Source organism: Schistocerca gregaria, unplaced genomic scaffold (assembly GCF_023897955.1).
Source record: "Schistocerca gregaria isolate iqSchGreg1 unplaced genomic scaffold, iqSchGreg1.2 ptg000687l, whole genome shotgun sequence".
In the NCBI taxonomy this organism is placed as follows: domain Eukaryota; kingdom Metazoa; phylum Arthropoda; class Insecta; order Orthoptera; family Acrididae; genus Schistocerca; species Schistocerca gregaria.
In genome coordinates, this window is record NW_026062067.1 from 90,001 (window position 1) to 97,500 (window position 7,500).

The 7,500-nt window shown below is 55.6% G+C and overlaps 3 non-coding genes across 3 annotated transcripts in view; all 3 read left to right on the forward strand.

The window, feature by feature from the left end:
- The first annotated feature begins 3,565 nt into the window (after window positions 1–3,565).
- LOC126319540 (small subunit ribosomal RNA) lies at window positions 3,566–5,458 on the forward strand. Its single transcript, XR_007557733.1, has one exon. It is a non-coding gene; the product is annotated as a small subunit ribosomal RNA (ribosomal RNA).
- Window positions 5,459–5,813: 355 nt separating this feature from the next.
- Window positions 5,814–5,968, forward strand: LOC126319529 (5.8S ribosomal RNA). The gene has a single exon (XR_007557723.1). It is a non-coding gene; the product is annotated as a 5.8S ribosomal RNA (ribosomal RNA).
- Window positions 5,969–6,156: 188 nt separating this feature from the next.
- LOC126319544 (large subunit ribosomal RNA) overlaps window positions 6,157–7,500 on the forward strand; it is a 4,222-nt gene continuing 2,878 nt past the window's right edge. The window contains exon 1 of the ribosomal RNA XR_007557737.1: window positions 6,157–7,500. This exon is cut by the window's right edge and continues 2,878 nt beyond it. This is a non-coding gene — a ribosomal RNA (large subunit ribosomal RNA).

The following is a 7,500-nucleotide window of genomic DNA, read 5'->3' on the forward strand; positions in this document are numbered from 1 at the left end:
CAGTCTGTGTGTAACAAAGCGAAAGCACCAAAGCACTATCGTTCAACAACATCCATTTTATCCTCGCTGCCACAGGACACTATCCAAACAACGACAAGAGGAACGTCACGTCCACTAATAAGACAGAATGTCTCACATCACCCGCAAACAACGCAGCTCAAATCAGCCAGCAACACCCACAGTGGTCCACCCAGTATCAACACAGGACGCAACGCCACGCCACAACACAAAAGGTACAAGTAATAAAATACCCTTTGGCCACACCCCTTATAAAGGCATCGAACCAACCCACCACCTGACACCAGCCAAACGTACATCCTGATTTGACACATCTCTGGCAACCTAACCCACGTTGGCCCTTAACCTAACCCACGTTGGCCCTTAACCTAACCCACGTTGGCCCTTAACCTAACCCACGTTGGCCCTTAACCTAACCCACGTTGGCCCTTAACCTAACCCACGTTGGCCCTTAACCTAACCCACGTTGGCCCTTAACCTAACCCACGTTGGCCCTTAACCTAACCCACGTTGGCCCTTAACCTAACCCACGTTGGCCCCTAACCTAACCCACGTTGGCCCCTAACCTAACCCACGTTGGCCCCTAACCTAACCCACGTTGGCCCCTAACCTAACCCACGTTGGCCCCTAACCTAACCCACGTTGGCCCCTAACCTAACCCACGTTGGCCCCTAACCTAACCCACGTTGGCCCCTAACCTAACCCACGTTGGCCCCTAACCTAACCCACGTTGGCCCCTAACCTAACCCACGTTGGCCCCTAACCTAACCCACGTTGGCCCCTAACCTAACCCACGTTGGCCCCTAACCTAACCCACGTTGGCCCCTAACCTAACCCACGTTGGCCCCTAACCTAACCCACGTTGGCCCCTAACCTAACCCACGCTGCACCTTAACCTAAGTTACGCTGCACCTTAACCTAAGTTACGCTGCACCTTAACCTAAGTTACGCTGCACCTTAACCTAAGTTACGCTGCACCTTAACCTAAGTTACGCTGCACCTTAACCTAAGTTACGCTGCACCTTAACCTAAGTTACGCTGCACCTTAACCTAAGTTACGCTGCACCTTAACCTAAGTTACGCTGCACCTTAACCTAAGTTACGCTGCACCTTAACCTAAGTTACGCTGCACCTTAACCTAACTTACACTGCACCTTAACCTAACTTACACTGCACCTTAACCTAAGTTACACTGCACCTTAACCTAAGTTACACTGCACCTTAACCTAACTTACACTGCACCTTAACCTAAGTTACACTGCACCTTAACCTAAGTTACACTGCACCTTAACCTAAGTTACACTGCACCTTAACCTAAGTTACACTGCACCTTAACCTAAGTTACACTGCACCTTAACCTAAGTTACACTGCACCTTAACCTAAGTTACACTGCACCTTAACCTAAGTTACACTGCACCTTAACCTAAGTTACACTGCACCTTAACCTAACTTACACTGCACCTTAACCTAACTTACACTGCACCTTAACCTAACTTACACTGCACCTTAACCTAACTTACACTGCACCTTAACCTAACTTACACTGCACCTTAACCTAACTTACACTGCACCTTAACCTAACTTACACTGCACCTTAACCTAACTTACACTGCACCTTAACCTAACTTACACTGCACCTTAACCTAACTTACACTGCACCTTAACCTAACTTACACTGCACCTTAACCTAACTTACACTGCACCTTAACTGTCACATGTAACGTCACAGGAATGTAGCTTTGCCTAACAGCAACCCTCTGAACATAGTTCACTGCTTGGATCCTCTGGTGTCATGTGTATTTCTTGATGCCATGGTGCGTACCCTCACATAAAGGTCTTTCGAGTGTTGCGTACTTTCTACACAGTCCCGCTAACCACTGGAAGGGTGTACCGCTACAGAACGAATATCGCCCTCCCCTCCTGCCCTTCCAAGCTGGTCGGTCAGGCGTTTGTTTGTGAAATGAGCCTTGCAGCTGTTCAGTTGCATTCGGTTGTCGATGCAGTCAGTGTACGTTGTGGTACGGCCTGTGTGGACTGTCCGCTGATGTACGCGTAACCCACACTGATCATCCGTCGTTACGTACTGAGTGACATAATGTGGCACATGCTTGACCGTACACCGGCTGCGCCCTACAATGGCGAATCATAAGGGCCATATGTTGTGCACGATGCTACTTGTCTCGTCTCCCCATTACAGCGAGATTGCACTGTTGTACGCCGTACAGACATGTGGTAAGTAGGTACGGACGAAAGTATTGCATGTTGGCCCCCCCCCCCCCTCCTCCCTCTGCCGGGAATCAGCGTGAGCCGTCTGTTGATGTAGCGACGAGGGTTTTCCTATTTAATCGTATTGCCCCACACAACATGATAGCACGGTGGACCGCGTTCCACATCTGCGACATGCTACAGAGGCCGGTTGACAGTCGACCGCGCAAGGGACATTGCACACGTGCGCGGACCATCTTCCACGTGTTCTCTCGTGTACATGCCGCAGTGTGTATGTGGGCTGATGTAGCGTGTCGTGACACATAACATGCAGGCATGCCAGAATCGTAGATTTCGCAAATGTAGATTGACGTATACGTTTGCTGCCAAAGATCCGCAAATGAACTGGAAATCAGTTGTTGAGCGGTTGTTCGCGCTGCAGGTGCATCGGTGATAGCGACGATCGGTACATCTGTGAACCGGTTGTTTCGGCGGTACCCGCCATGCCCCCGAACCTGAGTTGGCCATGTGGGTATGAAGCGATACGAGGCTGTGGCTTGGCGGGACAGTCCCCGGCCGGTGAGGGGGGGCCGCCCGGCGTGCTGGCCGCGCGCTGCGTGAGCGCACGCACTACAGCCGGCTGGTGGGGGGCGCCCAGTGGCAGGATCGCCGGCCGACGGGCCCGGCTGGCGTCCCAGCTATGCGCCGGCGCACCCTGCGCGCGGCGCCAGGCGGCCAAAGTGGGTTCTGCCGAGCCCGGTGCGAAGCGCGGTGGACATCTGCAGTGTGCTGGTCCGATTGCGGACTGTGTGCGTTGAGGATGCGCCGCCGCCCGGCACTCGGCGTCGCGACGCCGTCTGCTGCTCGGTCGCCCCCAGCGGTTCTCGCAGGTGGTTTGTATCGCAGCTCTGCGGACGTGTTGGCGCGTGCGCTGTGCTGGGAGAGTTCGCTTCTGCACCCAAGTGGGGCTTTGCCCTTCTGTGGCGCTGGCGTTGGAGCTGCCGGTCACCGTAGGTGGCGCGTGTTGTTTCCCGCCGGCAATGCCACGACAGCACGCTCCCGGGCCTCTGTCGGCAGCGGCAAGCTCAGTTGGGAGCACGGGTGTTCGCACTGAAAGCGTCTACTCGCCTATCTCCGGGCGATTGCGCCTCTCTCGAACCCGACCAAGTACTTAGGACGGCGCTGCGCGCCGCCGGGACCTGAGAGGGTTTCGAGGTGTATCGTGCAGGGGAGCTCAGCCTCCTCCTGTTTGCAGAATAATTGAGCGGACGCTTGCGTGTTCGCGCGGGCCCTCGGGACACACTCCCGGGCGGCCGGCTGCTCAGCTCTCGTTGACGCAGCTCCCTGGTTGATCCTGCCAGTAGTCATATGCTTGTCTCAAAGATTAAGCCATGCATGTCTCAGTACAAGCCGCATTAAGGTGAAACCGCGAATGGCTCATTAAATCAGTTATGGTTCCTTAGATCGTACCCACGTTACTTGGATAACTGTGGTAATTCTAGAGCTAATACATGCAAACAGAGTCCCGACCAGAGATGGAAGGGACGCTTTTATTAGATCAAAACCAATCGGATTGGCTCGTCTGGTCCGTTTGCCTTGGTGACTCTGAATAACTGTGGGCTGATCGCACGGTCCTCGTACCGGCGACGCATCTTTCAAATGTCTGCCTTATCAACTGTCGATGGTAGGTTCTGCGCCTACCATGGTTGTAACGGGTAACGGGGAATCAGGGTTCGATTCCGGAGAGGGAGCCTGAGAAACGGCTACCACATCCAAGGAAGGCAGCAGGCGCGCAAATTACCCACTCCCGGCACGGGGAGGTAGTGACGAAAAATAACGATACGGGACTCATCCGAGGCCCCGTAATCGGAATGAGTACACTTTAAATCCTTTAACGAGTATCTATTGGAGGGCAAGTCTGGTGCCAGCAGCCGCGGTAATTCCAGCTCCAATAGCGTATATTAAAGTTGTTGCGGTTAAAAAGCTCGTAGTTGGATTTGTGTCCCACGCTGTTGGTTCACCGCCCGTCGGTGTTTAACTGGCATGTATCGTGGGACGTCCTGCCGGTGGGGCGAGCCGAAGGCGTGCTTGCGCGTCCCGAGGCGGACCCCGTTGAAATCCTACCAGGGTGCTCTTGGTTGAGTGTCTCGGTGGGCCGGCACGTTTACTTTGAACAAATTAGAGTGCTTAAAGCAGGCAAGCCCGCCTGAATACTGTGTGCATGGAATAATGGAATAGGACCTCGGTTCTATTTTGTTGGTTTTCGGAACCCGAGGTAATGATTAATAGGGACAGGCGGGGGCATTCGTATTGCGACGTTAGAGGTGAAATTCTTGGATCGTCGCAAGACGAACAGAAGCGAAAGCATTTGCCAAGTATGTTTTCATTAATCAAGAACGAAAGTTAGAGGTTCGAAGGCGATCAGATACCGCCCTAGTTCTAACCATAAACGATGCCAGCCAGCGATCCGCCGCAGTTCCTCCGATGACTCGGCGGGCAGCCTCCGGGAAACCAAAGCTTTTGGGTTCCGGGGGAAGTATGGTTGCAAAGCTGAAACTTAAAGGAATTGACGGAAGGGCACCACCAGGAGTGGAGCCTGCGGCTTAATTTGACTCAACACGGGAAACCTCACCAGGCCCGGACACCGGAAGGATTGACAGATTGATAGCTCTTTCTTGATTCGGTGGGTGGTGGTGCATGGCCGTTCTTAGTTGGTGGAGCGATTTGTCTGGTTAATTCCGATAACGAACGAGACTCTAGCCTGCTAACTAGTCGCGTGACATCCTTCGTGCTGTCAGCGATTACTTTTCTTCTTAGAGGGACAGGCGGCTTCTAGCCGCACGAGATTGAGCAATAACAGGTCTGTGATGCCCTTAGATGTTCTGGGCCGCATGCGCGCTACACTGAAGGAATCAGCGTGTCTTCCTAGGCCGAAAGGTCGGGGTAACCCGCTGAACCTCCTTCGTGCTAGGGATTGGGGCTTGCAATTGTTCCCCATGAACGAGGAATTCCCAGTAAGCGCGAGTCATAAGCTCGCGTTGATTACGTCCCTGCCCTTTGTACACACCGCCCGTCGCTACTACCGATTGAATGATTTAGTGAGGTCTTCGGACTGGTACGCGGCATCGACTCTGTCGTTGCCGATGCTACCGGAAAGATGACCAAACTTGATCATTTAGAGGAAGTAAAAGTCGTAACAAGGTTTCCGTAGGTGAACCTGCGGAAGGATCATTACCGACTAGACTGCATGTCTTTCGATGTGCGTGTCGTGTCGCGCAACACGCTACCTGTACGGCAGTAGCCGTGCGCCGCGTGCGGAACCACGCGTGCCTCTCAAAACTAGCGCAAGTGTTGTTGTGTGGTACGAGCGCTGAAGCTCTGGAGCGGCTGGCCTGCGGCACCTGGCGCCTGGCGCCGGTTTTGAATGACTTTCGCCCGAGTGCCTGTCCGCTCCGGTGTGGAGCCGTACGACGCCCATCGGCCGTCAGGCCGTTGGACACAAAGTAATGGAACAGGGGCCGTCAAACGCCTCAGTCCCGCCTCTGCAACTGTCTTGAAAGAGACGGTGGAGAACTGAAAAGATAAAGATCACCCAGGACGGTGGATCACTCGGCTCGTGGGTCGATGAAGAACGCAGCAAATTGCGCGTCGACATGTGAACTGCAGGACACATGAACATCGACGTTTCGAACGCACATTGCGGTCCATGGATTCCGTTCCCGGGCCACGTCTGGCTGAGGGTCGGCTACGTATACTGAAGCGCGCGGCGTTTGTCCCGCTTCGGGCGCCTGGGAGTGTCGTGGTCGCCTGTGTGGCCGGCCGCGTCTCCTTAAACGTGCGATGCGCGCCCGTCGCCTGGCGGTTCGCATACCGGTGCTTTCTCGGTAGCGTGCACAGCCGGCTGGCGGTGTGGCGTGCGACACCTCGTACAACGACCTCAGAGCAGGCGAGACTACCCGCTGAATTTAAGCATATTACTAAGCGGAGGAAAAGAAACTAACAAGGATTCCCCCAGTAGCGGCGAGCGAACAGGGAAGAGTCCAGCACCGAACCCCGCAGGCTGCCGCCTGTCGTGGCATGTGGTGTTCGGGAGGGTCCACTACCCCGACGCCTCGCGCCGAGCCCAAGTCCAACTTGAATGAGGCCACGGCCCGTAGAGGGTGCCAGGCCCGTAGCGGCCGGTGCGAGCGTCGGCGGGACCTCTCCTTCGAGTCGGGTTGCTTGAGAGTGCAGCTCCAAGTGGGTGGTAAACTCCATCTGAGACTAAATATGACCACGAGACCGATAGCGAACAAGTACCGTGAGGGAAAGTTGAAAAGAACTTTGAAGAGAGAGTTCAAAAGTACGTGAAACCGTTCTGGGGTAAACGTGAGAAGTCCGAAAGGTCGAACGGGTGAGATTCACGCCCATCCGGCCACTGGCCCCCGCCCTCGGCAGATGGGGCCGGCCGCCCGCGCGGAGCAATCCGCGGCGGGGTCGTGTCCGGTTGCCTTTCCACTCGCCGCGGGGTGGGGCCGTTCCGGTGTGCGGTGGGCCGCACTTCTCCCCTAGTAGGACGTCGCGACCCGCTGGGTGCCGGCCTACGGCCCGGGTGCGCAGCCTGTCCTTCCGCGGGCCTCGGTTCGCGTCTGTTGGGCAGAGCCCCGGTGTCCTGGCTGGCTGCTCGGCGGTATATCTGGAGGAGTCGATTCGCCCCTTTGGGCGCTCGGGCTCCCGGCAAGCGCGCGCGGTTCTTCCCGGATGACGGACCTACCTGGCCCGGCCCCGGACCCGCGCCGCTGTTGGCTCGGGATGCTCTCGGGCGGAATAATCGCTCCCGTCAGCGGCGCTTCAGCTTTGGACAATTTCACGACCCGTCTTGAAACACGGACCAAGGAGTCTAACATGTGCGCGAGTCATTGGGCTGTACGAAACCTAAAGGCGTAATGAAAGTGAAGGTCTCGCCTTGCGCGGGCCGAGGGAGGATGGGGCTTCCCCGCCCTTCACGGGGCGGCGGCCTCCGCACTCCCGGGGCGTCTCGTCCTCATTGCGAGGTGAGGCGCACCTAGAGCGTACACGTTGGGACCCGAAAGATGGTGAACTATGCCTGGCCAGGACGAAGTCAGGGGAAACCCTGATGGAGGTCCGTAGCGATTCTGACGTGCAAATCGATCGTCGGAGCTGGGTATAGGGGCGAAAGACTAATCGAACCATCTAGTAGCTGGTTCCCTCCGAAGTTTCCCTCAGGATAGCTGGTGCTCGTACGAGTCTCATCCGGTAAAGCGAATGATTAGAGG